The sequence below is a fragment of the Cyanistes caeruleus genome, chromosome 2, assembly GCF_971803275.1.
Source record: "Cyanistes caeruleus chromosome 2, bCyaCae1.hap1.1, whole genome shotgun sequence".
In the NCBI taxonomy this organism is placed as follows: domain Eukaryota; kingdom Metazoa; phylum Chordata; class Aves; order Passeriformes; family Paridae; genus Cyanistes; species Cyanistes caeruleus.
Genome location: NC_141702.1, coordinates 91,181,961 through 91,207,849, shown reverse-complemented (window position 1 = coordinate 91,207,849; position 25,889 = coordinate 91,181,961). Strand labels below are relative to the sequence as shown.

Below are 25,889 nucleotides of genomic sequence, written 5' to 3'. Positions count from 1 at the left end.
ATGCAGCTTCTGAATGGTCTTTTGCAGTCCCTGAACAGCTAGTGGTGTTGCACTGTTGCTCACCGCACCCAGGGTCTAGTTCCCACTCTGCAAGTAAATTGCTCCTGGGATCCTGAAGGGACACAATTCCTATCCCCTGGCTTCAAATTTCTGCAGATAACACTTAATCCATTAAGATATATCTGTATCTACAATGGGGGGGCACAATAAACGATCTGATCTTGCCTTTTTCTCCACCTTCTCTCACCTCATATTGCTGTTTCTAGTGTTTAAGCTGTGTGAAATGGCAAGTCTATGTGTCATCTGCATGGCTCTGAGTAAGTTATGTCTTTCCCACTGGAATTGTGGCCAAAGCCTGGCCTTGAAGGACCAAGCATGATGGAACAAGATGTGTTCCTCAGCATTCCAGGTATCTGCCCCTAAACTGTAAAATAAAAACTAAATGAAAATCTGATAAAAATTTCCCCAGGGAATGTTAGATCTTAGAGGCCTAACTATCACTACATGAAAACTTCTTGAAACAATTAGTACATAGATCTCCATGTTGTCTCCACAATAATATTCTTGGAGTGAGAAGCTGGAAAAAATCAAAATGACTTATCAAAATGAGCAAAGAAAGGGCATCCTTTCAGTGGATGGCACTATTGTTTTCCACATACTCTGGTAATTTTGCCCAATCCTACCGAATGAGCTTTTCATCCATATATTTGTGTGTGTTTCTGTTCATGCATATCTGTCATGAGTAAAATCTACTGTATCTTCAGTTGACAAGCTGTGTTTGACAAATTGCAGCAGGGTTTGTGGAAAGAATTTCATGACCCAGGCTAAGAGTAGAGTATGGGACTTCCCTCCAGAGCTCATCAGCCAGAACAGCAGCAGCACTGCCTCCCCATGCTGGTATCAATACCAGTCTGGAATTCCTCTTCTCTCCCCTCCTTTTACCCCTGCCAGGGTGACTGAAGATGCAACAGAGAGGATGATGAGAAGGGGCTTGTTTCTTCAGTTCTTCAGTTTTACACTGAAAATTCGGTGAGTTATGGAGCTACCCAGGGTTGTGCCAGTCCTGTAGTGAGGCTGTGCCACTGGATGGAGAGGCAGGAGAGAGAATAGGCAGGAGAGAGAGCTGGCTGCAGAATGGGTGAATGGAACCCCCCAAGCAGTTGAAGATAAGTGCTGGGGGAGGGCAAAGGGCTCTGCAGACACCCTACCAGGCCCCACAGCATCACCTTGCAAACAGAATCCTCTCCCCTGGGTCTGCACTGCAAGGGCACATCCCGCTGAGCAGCACTGACTGAAACCAGAGCTGGAAGCAGGGCAGAAAGTCTCCTTTGGTGCAGGGGGTACTGGTCTCCCTGAGCACCCTGCCCAGTCCTTGGACAGAGACCCTCAGGTAGGCAGGGAAGGGGGCACTGCACCATCTCCCACTTTGCCTCTGTGAGGGTCCCTGGGGGAGCAGCTGTGGCACCCCTGGCTCCGTGGGGTGATGGGCCCCCCCAGCAGCCCCGGGTTGGCCGTTCCTTCTGTAGACCTGCCTCTGCAGAGGTGTTCACAGCCATTGGCACGGGCACTGCAGCGCCGGTTGCCTGGCAGCAGGAACGCGCATCCTCTTCTCCATGACAAACATCATCTCCATCGACCCAGAGCACCTCCCGTTTCAAATGTCTGCCCAAGCCAGAAAGCTTAGCAAGGGGAAATGTAGCTCATCAAACTGAAACGATGAAATCTCGTTTCTTCACTGGGATAGTGCTGGGACCCTTGCATTGATCAGCTGCCCCATAGGTGAATTCATCCAGCACCACAAGGAGAATTCCGTGTGCTTGGCCATTCAGCCCGGATTAGCACTAAGAGAACAAGCTCCCTTAAAGAAACACGTGCTAATTACATGAATATTTAGCTTTGTACAAAACTGTCAGAGGAAAAGTAAGTGAGAAGTTAAGCCCCAGGTCTGCCTTTTTGTGTCTGGGTTTTTAGGTCCTGCTGAAAATACACCAACGTGTGATGTGCTGAAAGAATGCAAAGCATTGGATCTGATCAGGAGCACAGCGTTGAGTCTCTGTGCCTTACAAAGCATGTGCACTGTGTTTATCTGTGTGCTGTTGCATCCAGCTGCTGTGCTGTAGGAATTCAGCTGCTGATACTGCAGCAATCACAGGATGATGAATTTGAGAGACACAGAAACCACCAACTTCAGAGACATCCATCTTCCTTAAAAGAAAGCAAGCCATTATGAGTCAGGCAGATTATCTGCCAGCAGCCCACTGAAAAGAGCTGTCTTCTGCAGAAGGGTGGAGGATGAGAGGATTCCTGATGAGTGCAGCACGAGTGAGGGCACAGGCTGGCAATGGAAGGGGAGAACACAGCAGCTTCAATCTCCATGCCAGGGTGCCAGTGCTGTGCATGGAGCTCATAGGAGAAAACGTTAATGGGCTCTTTGCTCAGGAGACTGTGATGTACTGCAAGGATGTGGATTTTGGGTTGCTCAGGCTCTGGGAGAAGCTGTGTTTGACGGAAGTGCAAAGGTGCCTGAGCTTTGTACCACCACAGCTGACCACTGCATTATGGGGTGGGGTGGGGTGGATTCCTCTATGCTGGGGTGCAGTTATTTGTAGAGACAGAGAACAATGAGTCTCTCACTTCCTGTCTGCAAGAAGGCTGAAATTGGTGTGGCCTCAGTTATTTTCTTAGTCTACTTTGAAACTGAAGATTTGACTTGAGGAGGCTCAAGCTACAGGAAAGCATTCACACCAGGTGCAGAGGCAGTTCCCTTCTGACATGCCATGACCTGAGAATAAGTATCCTGCCATCAAGGAGCTTCAGCTTTATCCTCAGCAATATCAGCATCAGCCCACCCCACCTTTCTGTGGCTCAAGGGAGGCAAAGCCAGGGCAAAATGAGAGTGGCAGACACCAGTTGCAGGGAGGCATCTGGCAGAGGAGCATGGCAGCTCATCCATTTTCAGGAAGAAGGAAATCCTTGGTGGGTGATGCAGGAGAGAAGCATCACCCTATCTGCATCTATCAGGGGTAGAGCTGTTGAGGTTGGAGGAGGGTGGGAGGAAGGGCTGCTATTTAATTGCCAGCCCTGGTTCTATCTGCAAATAGGAGGCCAAGCTGTCACTGGTGTACAAAGTAGCAGATGGCCTAATTGTGAGACTTTTCCCTTGCAAGAGCAAAATGCTATGCTGTTTTTAACATCTTTGCCTAGAGCTGGCTTCTGATACAACCAAGATACATTGTGAAAGAAATGTGCTCTAATGATAATCAGGAGAAAACTATGCTTGAAGTGAGATTTGAAAGATCATTATTATGGCCTATTGCTGTTAGTCACACATCCCAAAAGCTGATCTGACTAAAAGAGCTTCCCAAAGCATCTTCTGCTTGACAGAACATCTGGAAATTATTCCATCATTATGTCACCATGTCTTGCTTTAGAACCCCCAGGACACTATCTGTGTATGCACACCATTTCTTCACTCTTTGTGGCAGAAAATAATTCTCTCCAGCTTCTGATTTTTCTCATGCAGCTTCAGCAGGTTTTGTGAAGTTTCTTGTCTTGGCCATTTTGCTGGAGAGCACAGGGCTTCCTTCCCCAGAGACAGCTAGGAAGCATGGTCACCTCATCTCTCCTTGGGTGCCTGTAAGAGCTCAGAGATCTGCAGAGCTCCAGGCCTGCAGACAGAGATAGCAGTGCAATGTCACACTAATATCAGGTGCTTGAAACTTTATATTGAAGGTGCAGGGTTGTTACTGGTGAGTCATTATGGCAGGTGCATTTTGTCAACTTCAGCTCTGGTCTGAAATCAGGGGAGAGGGCAGTACTTCTCCCAGCTAGCTCAGGTTTGCAGAGAAAACTCTAGTAAGCACTTGTGTGGAGAGAAAACTTTGACTAACCTGTAAATCTGCTTAATGTCACTTATCAGTGAGGGCAAAACCTAGGGCAAGGATCACCTTGAAATGGAATCAAGTGAATGCTCTGTTTGAGGACATCAGCCCTTGATTTTTTTGCAGGCCACTGACCATATTTTTTAGGACTTTTGCCTGCTGTGTATAGCACGTGCTGTCTCTTTCTGACAGGCCTTTAAACTTTATGATGTCTGTTGGGATATTCTGGTAATAAAAGGGCTTTAATGGGTTATCTGTAAGCTTTGTCTCCTAAGTATGGGGATGTACTAAATCTTTTTTAAATCTACCTTTCCCTTACTGTCCATCTTCAAAAGACTCTTATCCATGCAGTAGATGCCTATGCTGCTGCAGTCTGTCCTTCCCATCCTCTCTTCTTTCTTCCTGTTTGCTCAAAAGTCTCCTGCTAAAAATCCCCCAGCTGTGACACACCAGCCCATCTCTCAGATCCCACTGATTTCATGTCTCTCTCAGTCTCCATGTAAATCTCCCTATCTTTCCCTTCAATGTCCTCTGTAAGTTACTTTGCCTTTAATCTCATTCTTCCCACTTCTCTTCTTCTCCTAGTCATCTCTTTCTGCTCATTTTATCTTGTTCTTGGGTGGTTCAATCTTGCTTTTTTTCTTCATACTCCTCAGACACCTCAATCCATCTCCCATTTTCTGTTCACCAAACACTTTTCTTCTTGTTCTGTCAACTCTACCTTAAATCTCTTTTTCCTCTTTGCTGGCACTAACACACCACATGCCCTCATGCAGAGTCATCTGAACTGCTGTCCCATGTGGTTTTCCTGGAGTGCATGTCCTTCACACCAGGAATTTGTGGTTCTCCTACAGTGCACACCCCACAAGGATACAAACACACAAGGGTCTTTTGAAGAACAGCAGTTGTTGGTAAGTAACCATGCATTATTAATCCCATTGCTTACATGACACACAGAAAACTTTCTCTAGCTAGCTAATAAGAGGAATCTTTTCTGTTGCTGTGAAGGCACACTTTGAATGCTCCAACTAGGAAAATGCATAAAATTTAGTGTTATTTAAACTTAGAGTGACTGAAACTTCCTATAGGTGGCAAAGACATATGAGTGACATAAGGAGCAGTCTATTAGAAGAGGTTTAGGGTCTCACTTCTACATTGTTTTGCACCAGCACATCATCAGTGGCTGCATTCAAGTTGCCTTTAACATCTTTACATTCCTGCACATGACAAATAATAGGGACTAGCTCCCACAGAGCAAAGGAAATACAATAACAAGTGTCTCACATCCATTTCTCAAATGTCATCAAATAGCTTTTATTCATGGCATAGCACAAGTGTCAGCCAACTGGCAAAGGCAGCCTGTATTAAAAATGCTGGGGATTATTCATGTCAACAGACACAAAAGAGCTTTTCTCAGTCAGTGGATCTGCACTAGAAGTGGTATGAAAATGCAGCAGATTCTGTACAGTAATCTCAAATCTGAATAACTTTAGAAGGAGACCATCAGCAGATTGCCATTTCTAAGTTCAGTTTAAAAATTAATCTAGCACAGTTAGACAAGAGCTTGGATAGGTGAGAGGTTTAACTGTGTGGTTAGATAGAAAAGGCTATACCATAAAGATGGTATCTAGAAAGACTGAGGTGATACTTTTTAAAAAATGCTTAGATTGAAGATGGTCTGAAGGTTGTGAGCTGATGGTGGCTCTTCAGGTTTGCTTCTGATTACCCAATTATCTGTTAGGTCCTTAGCCTGTTTGATTGCAGGCATATCCTGCACTGTTCCAAGTATAATTTCTGTGGGCCATGTGATTTGTCTTTTATGGCTGAGGTGCAATTTAGAAATGGATGAATTCTTTCTCCTTTTAAAAGATTAAAAGTTAACAGCCATGTTTAGCCCAGTTTAACTGAAAATAATGTTTATTAAATGATTGAGACTTTTAATAGGAAAAAAATAAAATGGGCACAAGCAGTAAGATTGCTTATCTTTAAAAACATCACGTAAAGGTGGAAAAGGATAGAGGTTTCAGATGTCTCAGGTTAACTATTAAGGACAATTCCCTGATTAGTATTTTGAGTCCCACTGTATTTGCAGAAGACTACTATATTCTGTCATTTTGTATTTTGAAATGGTTGCTTTTAAAACATATGGCCTGCTTCTTTTTCTGCTTGATTATTTTTGACTAATTTAGTTGTCTGAACACTGTGATGTTATGTGGACATGAAATCAGGAACAATTTAAGTGGAAAATAAAAAATGAAGCCCTATGCAAGTCATCATGGGTAAGGTGACCTGATCTGCTCTGACACAGATCTATGTTCCACTTATGCTTTGGAAAACTTTGGATACTGTATTTTGTCAGAACCTAATTTCTGTACAAATGTGTGATGCAGAAGAAACCCAACCAGCAAAACCCTCAGATGAATCCCATGACATCTCCTTGATAACATATAGATGCACAGTCTGTTACATAGATCCTTACTGGCAGACTGACTGCTTCTAGCTTTTTCCCACTCTGAGCTGAAAGGCAGACTGACCAACAGGCTGCAGAGGATGTTGCTGGGATTTAAATGTGGAAGCTGAAGATCATGTTTCATTCAGGGTAAACAGAGGCAAATGGAGCAGCCTGACAGAAGAGGTGAGCCTTGCACCACAGCTTCCCTTGCTGAGGCTGCTCTGTCAAGAAAAGGAATGGGCACTGGGAGGTTCAACTGAGTCTGAAAATTCATGTGGAGGACCTTTGCAGAGCTCTGAAAGTCTTGCCAAAAGCTTGTCAGTGTGATTTACTAGCATAATGAGATAAGAATGGGAGGTAATTTGGGTTAATAAGTTATCCTGAGAGGGGCTTTTTTTCCTGCATATGTAGGAGAGAGTGATCCAGTCCTCTCTCCCTGGTGAAGAACTCTGAACTCTGTGGCAAGAGGTTTTCTTTCCACTCCCTGGCAATGTGCAGGAGACCAGGGGGCCAGGCCAGTGGCATGTTTCATGTCAAATCCAACCGTAAATGTGGCTGTGTCATTTACTTGCTTCCAGCACAGTCAGGAGCATGTCCCTACGGCTGCCCTGGAGGGCAAGGAGTGACCCTGGGCAGCTGCAAACACTGTTCTGCATCTGCCCTGGACACTGCTGCTGCAGGGCCCCAGCTCCAGGTGCACCTGAGTTCCAGAAGCATAGGAAGGACACAGTGGCTGGGGTAGCAGAGCAGCAATGGACTGAGTAAATGCCCCCTCCTGGCTTTCTTCCTAGCCTGTCCTTTTCCCTGCTCCATCCTCCCGTGCCAGAGTGGGTGACAGGACTTCACTGAAGGGGAGTGGCCTCACCATGGCAGTGGCAGCCGGCCACGCGCACAACCGCTCCCACAAAGCAGCTGAAGTGCTGTAATTTCATACTCCAGCTGACTGTGCAGCAACTCATTTGTCTGCCTGTCCCCGGCCTAGGGGTGGCCCTGGCTGCCACAGGCATTCCCAGTGCAGTCGGTGGAGCTGTATTAATGTTTGCAGTGTTTGGGAAACATTCCTACTGCAAATGGGGTAGCGTGTATGTAACCACCTAAGTAAAGCACAGTTGGCCCTTTCATACTTCTGACTTTTGGATGGAGAAGACTTTTGGACTCCTTATAGCCTTCTAAGTAAGGCTCCTTTACCTCCACTCTGCTGCTCAGCTTTCCGAGGAACAGAGATAACAATATTGACCTTAGCAGAGCACTTTCCCATTTTTTTATGAGATATGCTACATAAAAACTGATTGTCAGGTTTTGTTCAGCTATAAAAAGCCCTTAACTTTGGGCATAGTATGTTATCAGCCATAAAAAAGCCCTTATGTTGATCTTTAGCATTTAGGGATAGAGCTTTGTTCTGCTTAGTTACTTATAATCTTTGGAGTGGTTTGGCCCAGGTTTGGTTGTGGGGGTTTTTTTGCTGCTTTCTATGTGCATATATATTGTGTACATATGGCTGACTTACTTCTGCTAGGGCCAAAGATAGGTTGGTTTGGCTTAATGTACAGACGTCAGCTGGCATCAGTCAAGTGACTGGCCTGTCATCTGCCATTCACCACATTTCCTGTGAAATATAAGGGAAGTTATTTTGTGAACAGACTAGAAACTGGGTAAAAACCCCACTGAATAAAGGACTATGGCCCCCTAGGAATAATCTGCCTTGGCTTCAACACCTATTCTATGAATGTTTTATGCTGACAGACAGAGCTTATCCATTCATTGCAAATAGCCTTTTCCTTTACCATAATAACACATATTTCCCTCTACGTAGCCTCTGAAGAAGAAAATTAATTCCTTTATTTGTCCATAGGTCAGTTGAAAGCTTTGTCCTGGACAGCAGGGTGCAAGGGTGGCAGTGTTGAGGAGCACCAGACTTCACGGAAGGTGGCATCTATGCACAATGGCACCCAGGAGCCTTAGGTAGGTTCCTGTTAAACAACATTTCTGGGGCAATTTCTAGCTGAGAATACCAAGAATTGCAGATAGACAAAAAGCCATCACAAACAACATTAGTTCAAAGTCACAGTCATAGAAGGAGCAGCAAAGCTAAGCCCTAAATAGTTCCCACAGCCTAATACTTATTGTTCCAAGAAGCTATGTCTGGAAATGCCAAAGGGCTGTATAAAATATGGAGAAGCCCTGGTGCTGGGCTGGGTGATACTGGAGGTCTCTTGCTACAGTCCGGGGAAGTGGCAGTAGTGGAGGTACAGCATTGACAACAGAGATGATTGAGTTTAGGGTGTTAACCATTCTTTGTCTTAACAGGTCACTGAAACAATTGGACCTGGGCAGGCTCCTTGTCAGGCTCTTCAGGAATGTGAACCCAGCAGCAGGGTGGTTTTGCTAGGGACTAATCTACCCATTCAGGCAGAGATCAGCTTGAAGGGAGTAATTTCCTTGGAGGGTAGAGGAGGGGCAAAAATAGAAGAGAGCCTAGCAGGCTCAGGTGTAGCTGGAGGAGGTCTCAGCAGTGTGACCCCAAACAAAATCTGAGGGAGGGATTTTGGGCACAGTGCTTTCAAGAAAGACATATAGAATTGCAAACAAAACCTCTTCTTTCTGATTTGGCCTTGGTTTTAAAAGTTCAAGGACAAAGAGCTTTGTGCATTCGGTGTTAATCAAGAGCATTGATATAACAAATTACCAACTCCATCAGCATTCTCATCCCAATGGAACCATCCCAAAATAACTCTCACCCCAAAATGATCGGGGCTGCATAACTGATATGGGCTGAAAATAATAATGGTTTACATATTTCTTAAAAAAGTTCTTATTTCAAGTAGAGTTAAAGGCAGTAAAGAGTTGGATAAGCTATTATTCTCCAATCAATTCAATATTTAAGTCTTAAAGAATGCTAATTTTAAATGAGATATTCTTCTGATCATTTCTACAATTGAAGGGATGCAAATTCACATTCATAATGAATGCTTTTTTAAAATATTTGCAGTAATCCAAATGATTCTATTTAATAGCAAGGACAGATTTGGTATCTAATTTTTGATAAGTGCTTTGCGTAGCATACTCCATACAGTTAAAATTTTTTGAGAACATTTATAGAAGACACAACTCCTTGGTAGAACAGTCCTGATTGGTCCTGATTCTCTGCAGGAGAAGCATGAACAGGCTTCTCCTGCAGAGCACCAGCCATGGTGCTAAAAGTTGCAAATTCCAGGTTCTTTGTCCTAATAATCTTTCGCTGCCTTGTTCTAATCTCCAGCATCACCTGCTCAGACTTTTAAGAAAAAGATGTAATCATAACATCTGTCTTCTCTTTTTAGTTTTCATTTCACCCTGTTGTCAGGTCTTACTTTGGTTGCCAAACTTCCTACCCAGTTCTACCCTCTCAAGTCGGGAAACAACTTCCTTCAGCCTTGTGAGGTTCATTTGATTAGCTTCCCATCCTCAAGATAATGAATTTAAAACACCATAATCTTTGGAAATTAAATGAAATCTTCAGTTCTCAGGACTGTACATCGAAAATCCTGGGAAAACAGTTTTGGAGGGATTTAGACCGATGCAAGTCAGTCTAATAAAATTCTTTAGAACAATGTAGGTGTTACATGGTAATTACATGCATTTAGAGTCAATGAGTTAGCATAAGAAATGCTATTTGTTTCTGTGCCTAATATAAATAACCGTCATTATTAACAGAATAGGGAGAAAGTCAAAAAACATGTCACAGATATGTTGGTGATAATGGGCTGTTCATAACAGGAATATTTTTGTGTATTCCGTGACGTAATGTATAAATATTTTAGTTAAGCAGAGTTTTAAGTCATATATAGCTTTCTTAAGATCTGTAAAAGATCAAGAATCAGATTTTCAGAAAAGCGGCAGTTGAGTGTAGTGCAGATGAGAAGCAACATTGTCCCCATGACACCTTCAGGTATCCTGAGCTGAAAGTTACAGCTAGCCAAGGTCACACAGAGTTAGAGGGCAGTGGTGTGCCTGCTAGCCACTACAGTGCTTTATCATGAATTATTACTGTTCAGATACTATGTTGCCTGCAGTTTGTAGATACTGAAAGAATTTTAAGAGGGACATAGTCAGAATTTCTCAGTGTAACACCAGAAACCAAGCATTTCACTTCTAACAGGCTTCAGAAAAAACACCCACTCTCCCTTCATTCCCTCTTTAAATAAGGGCTAAGATTTGTGTCTCATGGGATGTTGTGAGATTAATTTTTTCTTGTATGCATAAACTGTTTTGAAGGTGGAAACATTCAAATCTCACTTCACAACAGCTTTGCATTTACAGTACAAATGGAGCAGACCCCGTCTCTCCTCGGAAAGGAACAAACAGCTTGGAACTTGGCAAGTACTCTATCCAACTAGAAGAAACACAATTTTGCAGTCCATTGATTTCCATTTACAATGCCAAGTTTTATTTATTTTTTTTAATATCTATATGTCCCAACACCAACTTCCTTTGCCCCCTCCAACCCATTTAAAATGAAGCGTGACTGGCACGTGGTCCTCATTAGCTGAGAGAGATTTTGGATAAGGATCTGCAGAAAAACAAAACAGGGCCATTTTGGGAAAGCCTTGATGATGCAGCACGAAATTGTTTTCTCCTTAGGTGAGAGAGTTTAGGATTTCTGAGCATATTGGACTACTAAGCAGTTGCATGGACTATGTAGGGGGGCCTCATGCATACACAGATAGGGCCAAGAGTTACACACCTGCATCCTAGGTGCTGCTTTTATGACTCTTAACAAATAATGGTGGCAAATGCATGACTGTTACTTGGAGAAAGTTCAGTTGTCCTGTGTGACCTGCCCTGCACTCCAGTATGTGCTGACCAGCACAGTGCTGCAAGGCAGCAGGACAGAATCCTCCTGGTGTTGAAAGGCAGGTGCTGAGAGTGGATATTGGCTTGGGATCTTCTCCACAGAGCCTGCTTTGGGGCCTTTACACCAAGTGGGCATGCACCCTTCCAGCTTCCCTTCAGCTGCTCTATGGGCTGCTGTCGCTGTGACTGTGACTAAACAGTGCCTGCACTAATGAATGAGCAGAGGAGCCTGAGGCAGGAGGGTACAGATGGTGGTGTCTCACCCAGAGAAAGCAGGCTACTGCTGCTGCCACAGGCACCGGGAGAGAGTAGGGATTGCTAGGAGAGAGGAGGGAGAAGGGAGAAAGAGGGAGTAGCTACTGTTAAGGGGAACCATGCAGATACTCTCGAAACTGTTGGAAGAAGGAAAGTTCTGGCTGATAATAGAAAGTATGCACAATACTTAGGGGTTACAAAGAGAATTTGACCTATCAGTGAATTAAATGTGGGGAAATTTGCATTGTCACTGCTTACTCTGACTGGTGCTTATGGGTAAATGGAAGATCAGACTGTCAGGTTGTCAGCTCCTATGAGTCCTAACTTTCCCCTGAAAGGGAGATGGCCATTTTCCCAACCATGGCCCCAGTTCTTTCAGTTACAGCCAGTCAGGTTCCATGACATCAAATATTAATCTGTACAGAACCTGGCCTGTCTGAGTACATTTTATAACCAACAGCATATCAAATCATTTGGACCTGATGACATTCGCTCATTTATTGTCACATCAGTCAGTCACTTTAACCCAGATTCTCAGTCAATTCAAAGGAAAGAGAATGGCACTTCAGAGAACAGACTACTGCAAAAGTACTTTAAAAAAATGAACAGAAGGAAGGTAGGGCTGAACCCTGTCACAAAAGATTCCACCATAAAACTGGGAGAGTGTACAAGAAGCCTTAGATGACCTCACAGTGAGAAGCTGTGCTGCTGTTTTGCATACAGTTTCTCTGCAGGGGCAGGCCTTGGATCATCCCAAATCCAGTCTCTGGGCTCCCAGTTACCTAAGAGCCTTGGGCCTGATCTTTTTGCATAACAGCATCTATATTCATTTTATAACATAATTTCTGTCTGTATAACAGACATTTCTAATACTGTGAAAGCAAAGAAAGCTTGGAAATCAGATTTCCCCGGTGGAGCACGGGAAGACAGGGCCAAGGTACTGGTCTCTTCCAGTTTTCCTTGCCTGGCCACAACACCTCTGATGTGGCAGAGAGATGCTATTTCTGGAGGAACTCTGTGTCAGGCAGCTTCTGCCTATGCTTTCTCTACCATCCAGAATTTGCATGATACTTTGATCCACTTCTAGTTTAGCAAGGAAAAAGCAACTCTTAAGATAGTTAGCAGAGGGCTGAGCATACAAGCATTGCACACTAACAAAACCATTCCATTGAGCTGGGGGAGGGGGCAGGAAATGACAAAAATTAAAATAATTTTGCTCTTCTCTACACAAGCCTAGAGACAGTAAGAGAAAATTATAACTTGACCCAAAATCACTCAGAGGAAGCAAAGAAATAAAATTTAGGCTCAAGAAGATTTCTTCCTAATAACTTGAAGCAAAAGCCAGAGCATATTAACATATGAGGACTGGAGGGTTCAGAGAAATAGCTGGAAATTGCATGCCTACAGTCTTGGAGGAAAACATAGGATGTCCCTTAATTCAGTAATATAGCTGGTATGCCTCAAGAAAGGGAAGGTATTAGTATTGGCTCTGCTCCTAACCTTGTCATGTGCAGAATAGCTGGCTCAGGGGACAGGTAAGGAATACAAGGCAGCTTTTTAAATGGTCAAAGGGATTCTGCCAAGGAGTTTTCTTTCAGAAGGTGTTTCTGAGTGAGCTGGAGTGGGAGAAAGGATCAGAAGCCCAACATGATTGTTCTCAATTACAGAATTACTTGTTAGAGGCATAAGCTACCCCAGCTATGCACAATGGTGTACTTCAGGCTATTCTCTGAAAACTGGTAAGAAACTTTGGTATTTCCAAAATTGGGTACAAGTACCTGAGCCTGAGCTGTTTATATTTAAGAAGAAAAAGTTAGCAAATAAAGAAGGAGACCTAAACATGTTGCTTAAGGATGTCTCAGAGAACTCAAAGTGTCATGTGAAAAGTTCCTTGTATGGCAATAGAGCACAAAATCTAAATGAATTTCTAAGGATTAAATGTAATTACTGTCTGAAAGGATGGATAATCTTGCATCTGTTCTAGCAAGTGCTTGAACATGCATGTGGACACACAGACATCCACGGCCCATCTTAGTTGCTGGTTCCCTTGGGGCCACCTTCAGTTGCAAGGACAAAGGCAAAATAAGCCCAAGGATGGGAAGACCCTCTCAGTCCTTGGTATTTCCATTGCAGGAGTTTGCAGCATAGTAGTCAATGCAGCAGTTATTCTGCAAATGGAGAGCTCTGGTCTAGTGCTGTCAGTCTCATACCGGCTGTTCAAGAACACCTACATTCTGTTTAAAAATAGAATCGTAAGACCTGTGAATACAAATGGGCAGAAATTTTACTATTTAAAGGGGACTTCTGGAGAAACTGTGTCATATATTCAGCTCTTTCTAAAATGCCAATGGCACACAGGATTACTTGTTCTGCAGCCTCTGCTTTCTGTGTCCAGGCAGTAGATGGATCAGCCTCACATCCTGCATGGGACTACCCCTTCCCCCAACTGACTACCTCCTGCCATGCTCCATTTCACTACTGCTTAGGCAAAAGCATTTGCCAAAGTTGGGAAAGGACTGGAAATCACATGGGTTTGCAGCTGGAAGCCTTAATGTTTCCCTGAGTGATCAAAGCCAGTGGCTTGGGGATGAGCAGCAGGAAGTGCAGGAGCTGTGCTTGCTGCCTCCAAGGGATGCTCCAGCAAGGGAGAAGCAGCCAGAGGGAGAACATTGAAGGCCAATGCCATCCAGCCCAGCAGCACAGCTTTCTCAAGTTCTGGTGGCTTCAGACAAGTGAGATGAAGAATGTCACTTGTTCTGAGGAGTTGTGGAGGTGCGAGGGGAGCAGAGGGAAGGCAGGATGATGGAAGATGACAGTGGAAGCACTAGGCTGGGTCTGTGGTGTCACAGAGGTTCAGGTGCTCCCTTGACCAACCCTTTGCTCAGTGTATGTTGGCAGTTTTAGTGGGTGTTTGCACAGTTTTCAGCCTTCTGAAGAAATGAGATTACTTCCACTTATGCATTTCTGTTATTTAAGGGGGAAAGCAGGGTGTTTGAACAGGAATGAAGGCATCAATACCTGATATCCCTTTTGCCAGGTAAGCCATGAGCATGAATGGGATGTTCTGCCAGTCTCAAGGCATTAAATATTTCTGCTTTGACTTACACCAGCTCTGAGCTGTTGGTAGAAAAACCATTAGCTGCTTACATCCAGACACTAAGCCAAATCCTGGCTCCAGTGAGGCCAGTCATAAAGCTCAAACTGATTTCCGCAGCAATAGAAATTAGTCTCCTAGGCAGTGATCAAGGGGGAAGAGTTGGTGGCACTTTGCTATCACCTAACAATGCATGTTTATGTTAAATTCACCCAAGGTTGTGACATATCAAAAACTGGTGTGTGAGTGTGCATACAGCACCAGGGTATGGCAGTACAGCACTAGGAGACTTAGAATTGGTAGCTGCTGCAAGTGATTTCCAAACCTTCCTCCAAGTACAGATGACTATTTTAGGACCTGAGAGACATGGACATCCTGGCTCCCAGCTGTGCATGACTGACAGTGTCTTGTCTATCTCATATCGCTTAGTGCTGCAAATTTGTTCATTTAATTACTCAGCCAGACAGAAATATTAAACAGTGTTTCCAAATTCTTTATTATGGTATATGCTTTCCAGTAACTGCTTCACTTTTTCTCTGACAGCAGTGGGGGACAAACCCTCCCCCTGTGTTTTTATTGCCTGTAAGAGTAAACACCTCTTAGAAAGAGATTTTTTTCTTTATCCATTTTCTGTTTCCAGCTGCATTTACATTGGTCTCAAGAAAATGCACAAATTGCTGTAGATGCTCTTCAATGTCCATTTAGATTTTCCCCTTACTTTTAAGGAAATGTTCATGGACCATATTTTTTATTTCCTCTTTGCTTTTCATTTCTATATAATTTCCCATTGTGACCTTTTAGATACATTATTTTCAGATTCCATTCTGCACACATATTAAATAAGGTATATTTTGTTCTATTCTAGACCTAAATTTTACATTCACCATTAATCTTAACTTTAGACTACATAAGAAAGTCTGCAATTCAGAGTTCTGTCTGCTGTCCTGTGGTAATTCAAGTCTTAGATTTACTGTATTTGTCAACAGTAAATACTGTATCCATTTTTAGAGAATGATCCAATCTGCTTGTATTTCCTGATCTTTATACTCATTCCTTTGTTATGATATGCTTTTTGCCTCTTAATTGTTTCCATATGAAATGGCCCCAGAGTGGCTGTAATGAATAACAACTATTTCAAACTCTCAGGGCCTTGATAACAGCAGATAACCACGAGCTGTTTACTCCCTGGCTTCAGTAGCACTCCTTAAGGACAAGGAATAAGTTCTGTAGCATTGGTAAGTGAAAAACACCAAAGACCAAACATTGCAGGCAAAAGGCAGCTCAGTTAATGTGATTTCTGCCCTTTCAGCCAATAGTCTTGATCCCATTTTTAAGTTCTGAATACACATGAAATTTGATTTTCAGTATTGCTGAATAGCATTCAGAACCAACTTAGGTTCTCACCTATGAACTGTGTTTAAAATGTCTTTTTTCTAATAACTTGGAGGGGTCTCTTTTATGTTTTATGCACTGAAGCTGCTTTATTGAAGTATAAATCCGAGCCACTTCAATGAGGCAGAAAGCTCTGCTGGTTCTTCTGCACTTCATGGCTCAGTACAGGGCTAGATGCACTTAACTGGGAGGTGTGAAGAAGCATCCTGGAAGAGATGGAAACTAAATATATTCTGCTACAAGATTTCTTCCATTCCACTCTCCACCCTCAGATCACAGAGACTACAATGGCTTATGCAGGGTTTTACATATGCAGCTAATGGTGGACGGAGAAGAATGCCCATGGATAAAGAGCTTTAGCCCAGTACCAGCACAGCACACAGCCTGAAGTGATCCTGGGGTGAATTCTGAGGAAAAGCCTTTGCTGCCAAAGAGAGGTCCTACATGATTATTTTTAGGAAAGGGCTCCTGGCTAGAAGGACATCCTTTCCTACAGCTTTGATATAGGCCTCTGGACAAGGTGGAGAGGGGATATGATTTCATATAGACCCCCTGCACTTAGTGATTCCTCTTACTTAGCTCTTAGGGGCTTCCTAGTCCGGGGAGTTTATTTTGTTTCAAGCCACTTTCTGACAGCCAGCTGCGAGTGTGCCTCACACAGCTTGCAGGGCTGAAGTGCTGTGGTCCTCCCAAGGCCAGGTGCCTGTTGACACGCTTTCCATCTCTTCCGAGAGCATTGCCTTGTGTGTAAGGAGCCAAACTCCATACAAATACAAAAGAGCAAATAAGAGTTTCCTCTCATTTGTCCCTGATTTTATGCTTATAATTTCATTTCATTTTCACTAATTTCATTTGCATGAGAACAAAACCAGACCTCTAGTCTCTTGGTAGAAATCATTTTACAGGGCTCTCATTCAAACCAGAAGACCAAGCTGGAGTCTACTTTTCAGGCCCAAACCACGACAGCAGAAGTGACATGCAAAGTGGTTATTTTATTCTCACTCTATGTTTTTATATACGTTTATGTATGTTGAGTGTAGTGGGATGGGGGAAGAGAACAACAGCCAAGCAGTTTTCCCTCTTCTGCACGATTGTCTAGCTCACTGGTTTTATCTCCAGGTACACAAAAGGAAATTAAACCATTAGAAAAGGTACCTGTGAGCTGTAAACTCTGAGGGGAAAATATTACTGTTGGTTTGTCAGGTTTGTAGGTGAATTATTTATGTAGTTCAACAGATTTAATATTAATCACAGATGAAAGACACAAACATGCTTTGCAAACACACACAGTGTCCTCTCATTTACTTGAGAATGGGTCAACTTAAAATTGCTCCTGGACAGGCACAGATAATCAAGCAGGGAAGCAAAAATGAGGATCAAATGAAAGCAACACATATTACTTTTAAAAGTTTCAAATGAGTATGCTGCTGGAAGTGCCATAAAAGGTAACACAAAAGAGCCAGCTAAAAATCATGGCCCAAGTTCAATTTTTTGCAAGCAATCATAAATCTTAACTTCAGCAGCTTTGTGTTCATCTAGAGGCACTGGACAAGTGAAAAAAAGTTGACCTCATCATCATGTGAAGTTTCCTATTCCTGTCCTAAGTTGTCATTGGTAAAAGCCCGCAGCAAAAATTCCAGTTGTAAACAGTGGTGTGCTGCCAGTGTTTCAGCAAGGTTAGCCCACGTTTTTCCTCCCTGCAGCTGTAGCACAGCTTGTGCGTAAGGGGCTCCATGGCTCTAGAGGAGAGGGATGCAGACCAGCCCTCCAGGCCCTCTCTTCATTTCCTACTCTGATGAAACATACATGCCCTTTCTCAGGTGTAACTAAAGAGGGAGATGCTGTAATTTTGCAAATTTACTTTGTAAGTCCCTAGGTCTTGTTTCTGTGAAGATGCTCATGGAAATAGGAGCAAGAAGCCCTTACCCTCTCTTGAACCCCTTCCAACTGCACAGCACAAAGATGCATCTGCAGTTTTTACACCGTCATGACTCATTCTCAGAACTTGTGGCACTTGTCCATACAATCCTTCTGGGAGAGAGATGGGACACTTGATTTTTGGGTGGCTGATGGAGGACTGTATGAGTGATGTTGCAGCCCTTCCAGCAAGCAGATATCCCTGAAATATGGGGTGAAATTCAGCTCACCCGAAGATCTGTGGGTTAGACTTTGCTGTAGAGCTGAAGGACATGATGCAGCAGAACAATTAGTTCTGCTCCTTTCCAACACATCTGCCAAAGGCAGCAAGCACGTGCCTCAGCATGCAGCTCCCACTCTTACTTGCAGGATGGCTCCCTCAAATTTAGTTTTGGTTTAGGATTGGTGACTACTTATTAGCTGTCTCACTACCTGCCTGACAGTCTTCCTTAATGCAATTAGAAATGTCTCCAGAATGCATAGTAAGAGTCAATTGAATTTTTAAAGCATCAATGCAGACAATATACACGATGTGGAAAAATACACTTGGGATCTGGTAGCCCATGACTGAAACAGACAAAAAGAAAAAAGCTCTGGGTAAAGAAAATAAGAAAAAAGGAGCTTTGGAGAAAATTTCAGAGATAGCAACCTCCCTTTGAAACGTGTCTGTGTAGTCAGCATCTTGGAGAATCTTGAAAATGTTTGTATTTTTTTTCTTACTTTATATCCTTAAAAATATCCCACTCTCTTTCCCCCAGTCCTAGTAATATTGTTATTAAGCAACTGAAGAACCTCTTTTAAACAGTCGGAAAAAATGTGCTTGTAAAACTGTGCAAATACCTGTTTCCAAAAATAACTAAAAGGGCTGTGATTTCAGGGACACAAGTGATGCATTTTGAAATAGGACTAAATGTTTATTTACATGAGAGAGCATGATAGCTCTGGTCTACTGAGAAAATAATGGGCATTAAACCCTATCAAGTATTCAGTCCAGTGAATAAAAAGTAGATTAGAGTGATTTAGTGATCTACCTTTTCTTTTTGAGAAAAACAACTCACTCTGAGGCTGAGGAAAAGAATAACTATTTTGTTAACAACTTATCTCTTTTGATTTTAAAACTCTTAGGACTTCTTTTATGTAATGAAAGATAATGAGAAGCACAGCAAGAAGCAGGTTTATTTGCCCTACAGAAAAGTGTCAATCTAAAGGCAGATTGTCAGCTCCTTAACATGGTCTTCTCTGTGTCAATGAGTTGATGTAATGAGGCTTTAGAATGGTCCTACCCAGCCAATGGTGGATTTCCTTCGAGGCAGAGGGTGTCCCCAGAGGTAAGAAAGCTGTCCCATTTCCTCATGTGCCTTCACTACCCAGCGAAGGAGATGGCACGAGAGGGAAGAGGCAAACATATGCAGCCTGAACAGCAGAGGGCTGTGATACTTGCCTGCTCGAGCAGCTTGCACTAATTTGAGCAGCCCAAAGGTCAGGACTATTTATGCAGATAAAAGGTCAATGGCAAACTGGCATGTGGCTGCAGGCTATCTTGGTACGCACTTCACCCGAGGCACTGGTGCAGGCTTCTGATTCACAGTTTGTCTTTCTGCATGAACTTTCAGGCCAAGCTTTGGCTGGGAAAAAAAAATCTCTGCCATTGGAGTTGACACAGTTAGGATCCAGATGCAATTTTTTTTTTTTTTTTTTTTTTTTTTCTCAGGCTCATCTGTAGCTAAATCAACTCTTTGAATCATTTACAAAAGCAGCCAGATTCTGAACTCTTTGCTCAGTAATTTGCCCTCATGTTGGATAAACCCCTCTGAAACCATGCCTGAGTGCAGATAGAGGAAAAAGTAAGATGCTCAGGATGTCACCTGCTGAAAGAAACCCAGTGAAAAGCCTACTGAATTCAACAGAGGTGGATTCTTCAGCTGTCAGTGTGTGTGGACATAAATCTCTTTAAACATGCAGGATCTTAAAGCACAAGACTAAATGACAGGGTTCGAATTTCCAGAGCAGTTTCAGCTGAGGTGAAACAATGTCTATTTGGGTGAAAAAGGGAAGTAGATATATACTATGTTAATCTAGTTAGATTCTACACTGTATTTCAGATTTTACAGTCAAAAAGTGCTTCAGCCTTTGCTGTGGTGAAAATTAAAATATATTTTAACTTTCATTTCCAGCAGCTGTCTCTCTGCCTGCATTGGTTTTAAAGAAAATCCTTTTGACTTCTACTTGTAAATCAGTCCCATATGCCCTGGTCTCCAGAAGTATGCAAAATATTTTGTTGCATTTAATTACTCCAAAAAAAAGGCAATGGGAAAGCATCATTACATTGATTTTTTTTCACAGAGGTATTTGCACCATGCTCTAATTAAGGCTGCAGCAGTAACTCTATTATAACCAGTGCTTTGCTTCCCCTGGGATTTTTTTAATAGGAGTTACCTATTATTATCTTTTCTGTTTGTTAATAAAGAAAAACTGTGTTAGGATGACAACCTTACATGCAGAAAGCCACCAAAACTAGAAGTCTTCAGATGCAGAAAAGCATATTTTTCTCTATTCCTTCCTGTCTAAATGGAGAATTATAAAGTACTTCCTCGATCACTGTCTTCCTAGATCTTCACATGAGCAGAAGTTTAAACAGTTACTTGGATGCATTTTGTCAAGTTGTGATGATAATTACTGGGTGGTGCTTCTCACAGATGAAAGCTTCTGCACCACAGGTGGCAGAGCTGGTGACTCTTGATGACTTTCTCTTACAGCTCATCAAAGGAAAGAAAAAGAAGCCTTTGCAGAATCTGAAGATATTGTAATACATTCTGCAGTTTCCTGGATTTTATGCTGCCTCTTGTAAGTGTTACGATATTATTTCCAGTCCGTGGAAAACAGAACTGTACGAAAGATGATGACTGTGCGATTTCTCTTACCTTGGAGTAAATACAGGGTTTATGCTTTCCCTCCTGTTAAGGTATTTTGGAAAATGAAACACAGACAAAGCAAGATCTTGCTCAGAATTAGTGTGAGGGCCATCTATTCTGGTACTTCAAAAATACAGTTTAGAAATGGGATCTCTTACTGCCTCTGCCCGGGCAGCATTCTCATCTTCCAGAATGATACACTGGTGGGATGAAGTCCTAGAGCTAGGTTTTTCTCACAGGAGCACAGAAAATATGGCAGGTTTATGGACAGCGTTCCATTAGAAATCCTCTAAAGCAGCTGTTTATCTCTTTAAAATAAAATCTAAAAAAACAAAAAAACAAAAAAAACCAAAACCCGAAAAATTGTGAGTGCTATCAGCTTTTTACTCTTAATCCTAGTCTAGAGCCTATGATTAGTGAATGGTCACAATATAGTTAGTCAGTTTTAGGTCACCTGAATAAACTTTACAACATCTAGCCTCGAGGAGAGGAGCAGTATAATCCAAATAACAGAGCTCTGTATCCGCTGGCTACGAACCTGCCTGGCTCCTCAAGTGGGTCTGGTGCTCCGTGGAGAGCACCACACATACCAAGCTGCCTTGGTATTCCTGTTTGAATTACCTAAAAGCTGATTGGGATATGCCTGGGTCACCTTCAGCATTGACACAGCCATGGATAGAGTCTGAAAGCATGTAATGCAGTCCCTTCTGCCAGGTACTGCTCTTGTCTATGCACTTCCCACAGAAAGTGAAGTGTGGGAGGAATCACCTGTCCAAACTCCCTAGGGGAAGAAATGCCATCTCCATGATTTATGGGCATTATGCAGTCCAAGTGTGAGTGTTCCAAGGACCAGGCACACACGACAGGATAAAGCTTTCAACATTAAAGAAAAAAGTGCAGTTATTCCCACAACCATGTTTATATTAGAGGAAGTGTCTTCCATCCAACACAGTCAATTAACTTCTATTTTTTTTCTGTACACTGCTGCTATCTAGGTGTGGCAAGGGTAGCCTCTCAGTTCTCAGCATTCTGGGTTGTTTCATCAATAGATGCTCTCAGGATACCAGAAACCGAGATGTCTCATTTAGCACCTTAAAATTTTGTAGACAACCAAGTTTTTCCTTGCTGAGGGCTGAATGGGCCTACCAAATACATCTGTGTGGATAAATATTGACTTCCACCTTACTTTTATGCCCATAAAACTGGAATTGAGGATAAAGGCATTTCTCAGGGGGGCAGGTTCTCTGTTATAGAAAAGGCTGGAAAAAATCAGACCCATTATGGGAAAATTTCCACTAGTAATTTTCCTTGTGTATGAAGCAGTTAAATGCTAAGAGTTAATACTTGTGATAAGTAGAGAATTTTTTCCTTCTTATCTCAGAAATTCACTTATAAAATTTGCAGTTCATTTCTAATTAGGTTGTTCAAACTATTACAATAATCTTGAAGAAGCAGCTATAGCATTTTATACCATGGCACAGCATTCTGTATATATCAGTCCAAATGATCCACTGAAGTATTATTAAAACAACAGAACAAATTGCATTTACACAATATTAAATAAATCACAAAGAGTAACTGTGAAAATTGCTGGTATATACAGATCATCTAGCCTTGGAATTCAAATTGCTTTTCTAATTTGCTGGCCTAATCCTGAAACTGGACTTCTGTAAAACTCAATTTCTTTTTTGAGGGGGAGAAAGAAAAGCACACAACAAGATCACCAACATTGACAAATCTATTAAATTACATAGCAGATAGAGAAATTACCATGTTAAAAAGACCGAGCTGGTAGAACTATACCTGACCATTGCAACAGAGAAATTACCATCATTTCCCACTATTGCTCTGTCAGAGGTGTCAGAGTCGTAGCCTGAAGATGGGGCCGGTCATTTGGTGTATTTCCCCGCCTCTGGTGGCACATGCAGGTGCAGAGTGTCTGCTAGGCTGCTGAAAAGCAATTCTGCCTCTCTAAGCTACCTGAATGTACCTGAGGATCTGCTGGTTTACTTACCCGAGGTTGCCAACAACCTGTTTGTGCAAGGCGCAAATTCCCTCCTCTCCCATTAATTTCACCAGGGTGTTCATTTTAATGCTTAGTAATGCCACTGGAAGTGTTGGTGTAATTTCACGGGTAGTGTAATTGCAAGTTAACTTTGTGGCTGATCTCTTCAACAGATGGAAGTAGGGTGGAGGTGGTGATGAAACCCACAGGAAATGGGTGCTGCTGTAGGAAAATGCAGATGGAAAAAAGGAGACACATAAGAAGAAAGAAATGGAAGAGAGAGAGAGAGAGAGAGAGAAATGAGGGAATGAAACCAGGGGGCCTAAGAAACATACGGCAGAGGGAGGATGCTTTGAATGACCACTTCTTTAGAGAAAACTGAACGTAACTAAAAACAGTATGAAGAATTTCATATAAATTACAGATACCAAATCCTTTAAGGGACATACAGAAAAAACATACAGTATGGTAGTCAGGTTCTCTTGGACTCTTGCATTCAAGTCCCTGCTCCTCAGCAGACCCTTAGACTGTAATTAATGAGTCTACATCTTAGTCATGCTGTGGCCCTCATGTTTCCCAGAGCCTCCATGCTCGTGATGGCCAGTGGCAAACTCCAGTAACAGGACTCAGAATTTGCTGTCTCAATACAGCCCTTCCACATACTTCTCATCAAAACCCTCAGGACCAGTTTCACGGAAATGCAAATTTACAACATCTCAATAGATTCCTTGAGCCTGGGCACCTGAGCAATGTAGGTGTCACAATGTTTTGCCTCTCTGAGGTAATGTGAGGATAAAAGACAGACGCGCAGGAGAAGCCTTGGCATATCAGGCCCATCACCATGCGCCCGTGGGCATTCTGTTGCCAGGTTGACAAATCTAAGGTCTCCACATGAGATGGTTTTGCTCCACAAAATGCACTGGGGCTCTGCTCTGCTCCAGATTTGAGGATGTGACAGGCATACACTCTGAGCACTGCTATGCCACTTCTGTATGCCAAATCTAGAGCAGGTGATGAATTTTTGGTCAAGAACTTTTCTGTATGGATTCACACCTCTAGAAATGTAAAGAAGTTGGGAATGTCAGTGCAATCCTTAAAACTGAACCAAAACGGGCATTAGGGAGGAGGGAGATTCAACTGAAGCTCAGCTGTCTTTATCCAGAATAGCCTGACCACAGTCAGGGATTTGCTCCTGCTTCCTATGGCAGTGGTTGGAGGAGGCATGCATAACAATAACTTTGGCAGTCATTGCCTGCTCTGGGAAGTATTTTATTCATCTAGGTACACATTACACATTGAAAAAATATTATCAGAGTTTGAAAAGACAATCATTCAGATGTGCTTAATTTGTGGACTATAAATACAGGTATGGGAAAAGGAGGCCTAACAAACCAGTGCATCACAAAAGAGTAATTGCAAACAGATTTCAAGGCTGAAGGCCAGCTTTTAAGTATATGGTGGTGTTTTATGTATTGCCTATGACCACAAAGCAAGGAAGTGAGGATGAGGCACTGTACTTAATAAAGGGGTCCCTGATTATTTTAAGAAAATAGGCCTTCTTCTGGTTTTTTTTTCTTCCACTTTGTTTCTGAATTCAGTGAATACAAGATCATACTAAAAAGAAAACAGTTCTGAGAATATGAATTACAGTTCAGGGGGAAAACTCACATAATTTTTGTCTTATGAGTTTATTCATGTCAGTCCCCACCCAAGACCATTCTGTTTCTGTGGCCTATAAACCAAAGGCTGCAAAGAACTGAGATGTGTAAAACCTCTTTAGTGTGCAAAGTGAGAGCCATTGTTCTAGTTTGTGTAGTGACAGTGCACAGATAGGTATAAAAAACTATTTGTTTATATACTGTGTAAATATCAACTAAATCTTTCAGTAGGTATGGAAGTAGGTAATTTCTCATTGAAATGTGATTGGTACTGTGATTTGTGTTCAAACTAAGGTCACAAAATTCTGACTCAGGCCCCCAAAGTTTAATGATGTATTTATGGTCCCAAAAATTAGTGTTGTGGTTTTCACAGAGGACAGGTGGATCTGCTATCACTGAACTCAGCCAATACTGCAGCTCTATTGAATTATCTTTAAAAATACACGTGCAAGTTTGAAAATTGCACCTGGAGCCATTTGTCCAAGTGCATTTCATAGAAAACCCTTATAAGACTCCAGATTTTAGCTCAGAATTGCTGGCCACCTGTCATTAGGTGCAGGACCAGGGCATATGTGTTTCCTAAAAGGGAAAATGGGGGAGGAACAGGGAAAATGTCTAATTGGGGAGGTTTAGGTTGGACATGCGGAAGAATTTCATCACAGAAAGGGAGCTTAGACATTTGAATGGGCTGCCCAGGGAGGTGGTGGTAGAGTCACCGTTCCTGGAGGTGTTTAAGGAAAGCCTGGATGTGGCATTCGGTGCTATGGCCTAGTTACATGGTAGTGATAGGTCACGGGTTAGACTCGACGATCCCAGAGGTCTTTTCCAACCTTATTGATTTTATGAAACCCGTTCTTTTAAACAACGTTACCAAGCGACAAAGCATCTCTAGCTTGCAGCGCGAGGTGGGAATTTTTCTGGACTGTGCTCGATGCAGAGCGAATCTCATTTGGTAACTCTGTGGGTGAGGCTTTCCGGAGCACAGCACGGAGATAATGGCTCAAAACGCGGTGGCAAATGCGGTCCCAAGGACACGGCTGACGCCCTGGCCTGGGGGCCCTGGACGGCGCGGCAGCAGCCGCTCCGCGGGGTTGTGCGGCCGTTTCTGCCCTCACGCACTGCGGACGGGGGGAGGGGTGCCCGCCTTCCCAAGCCAGAGTGTGCATGTCCGAGTGACGCATTGCAGGTACGAACCCACCAATCAGCGCCCTCCTTACGGAGTTTCCCCCCCTCCACTTCGCTCCTCGATCTTTTCCTAAAATCCTCTTCCGCCCAGAGAAATAGTCCCTATACCCGGTCCCCACCTCCCTTCTCTACTTCCCCCCCGCCTTCCCCCTGCCCTTTCACAAGCGTTACTTCCCCCTATTTCTCGCACCTCGCTCTCTCCTTCCTGCGCCGGGGCTCTGGGGCAGAAGGAGCGGCACTCGGGGTGCGGGTGCCCTGCCGAGGAGGGCGCGAAGAGCCGGGACTCGTTTCTCGGCTCGGTTCAC

At 43.0% G+C, this 25,889-nt stretch overlaps 3 long non-coding RNA genes across 6 annotated transcripts; 1 reads left to right on the top strand and 2 right to left on the bottom strand.

The window, feature by feature from the left end:
- The first annotated feature begins 1,656 nt into the window (after positions 1-1,656).
- On the top strand, positions 1,657-20,652 carry LOC111927635 (uncharacterized). Its single transcript, XR_002863672.2, has 4 exons — positions 1,657-1,920; positions 4,658-4,792; positions 8,186-8,295; positions 20,581-20,652. It is a non-coding gene; the product is annotated as an uncharacterized LOC111927635 (long non-coding RNA).
- LOC147654987 (uncharacterized) lies at positions 10,737-11,135 on the bottom strand. Its single transcript, XR_015281187.1, has 2 exons — positions 11,057-11,135; positions 10,737-10,882 (listed from the first exon to the last, which is right to left on the bottom strand). It is a non-coding gene; the product is annotated as an uncharacterized LOC147654987 (long non-coding RNA).
- LOC147654986 (uncharacterized) lies at positions 16,880-25,865 on the bottom strand. 4 transcript variants are annotated; one of them, XR_015281185.1, is made up of 3 exons: positions 25,271-25,525; positions 22,751-22,963; positions 16,880-21,058 (listed from the first exon to the last, which is right to left on the bottom strand). It is a non-coding gene; the product is annotated as an uncharacterized LOC147654986 (long non-coding RNA). The 4 variants fall into 4 exon arrangements; XR_015281183.1 differs by lacking the exon at positions 25,271-25,525 and adding an exon at positions 25,775-25,865 and having other exon boundaries at positions 18,983-21,058; positions 22,751-22,960; XR_015281186.1 differs by having other exon boundaries at positions 18,983-21,058; positions 22,751-22,960; positions 25,271-25,551.
- Between the last annotated feature and the right edge of the window lie 24 nt (positions 25,866-25,889).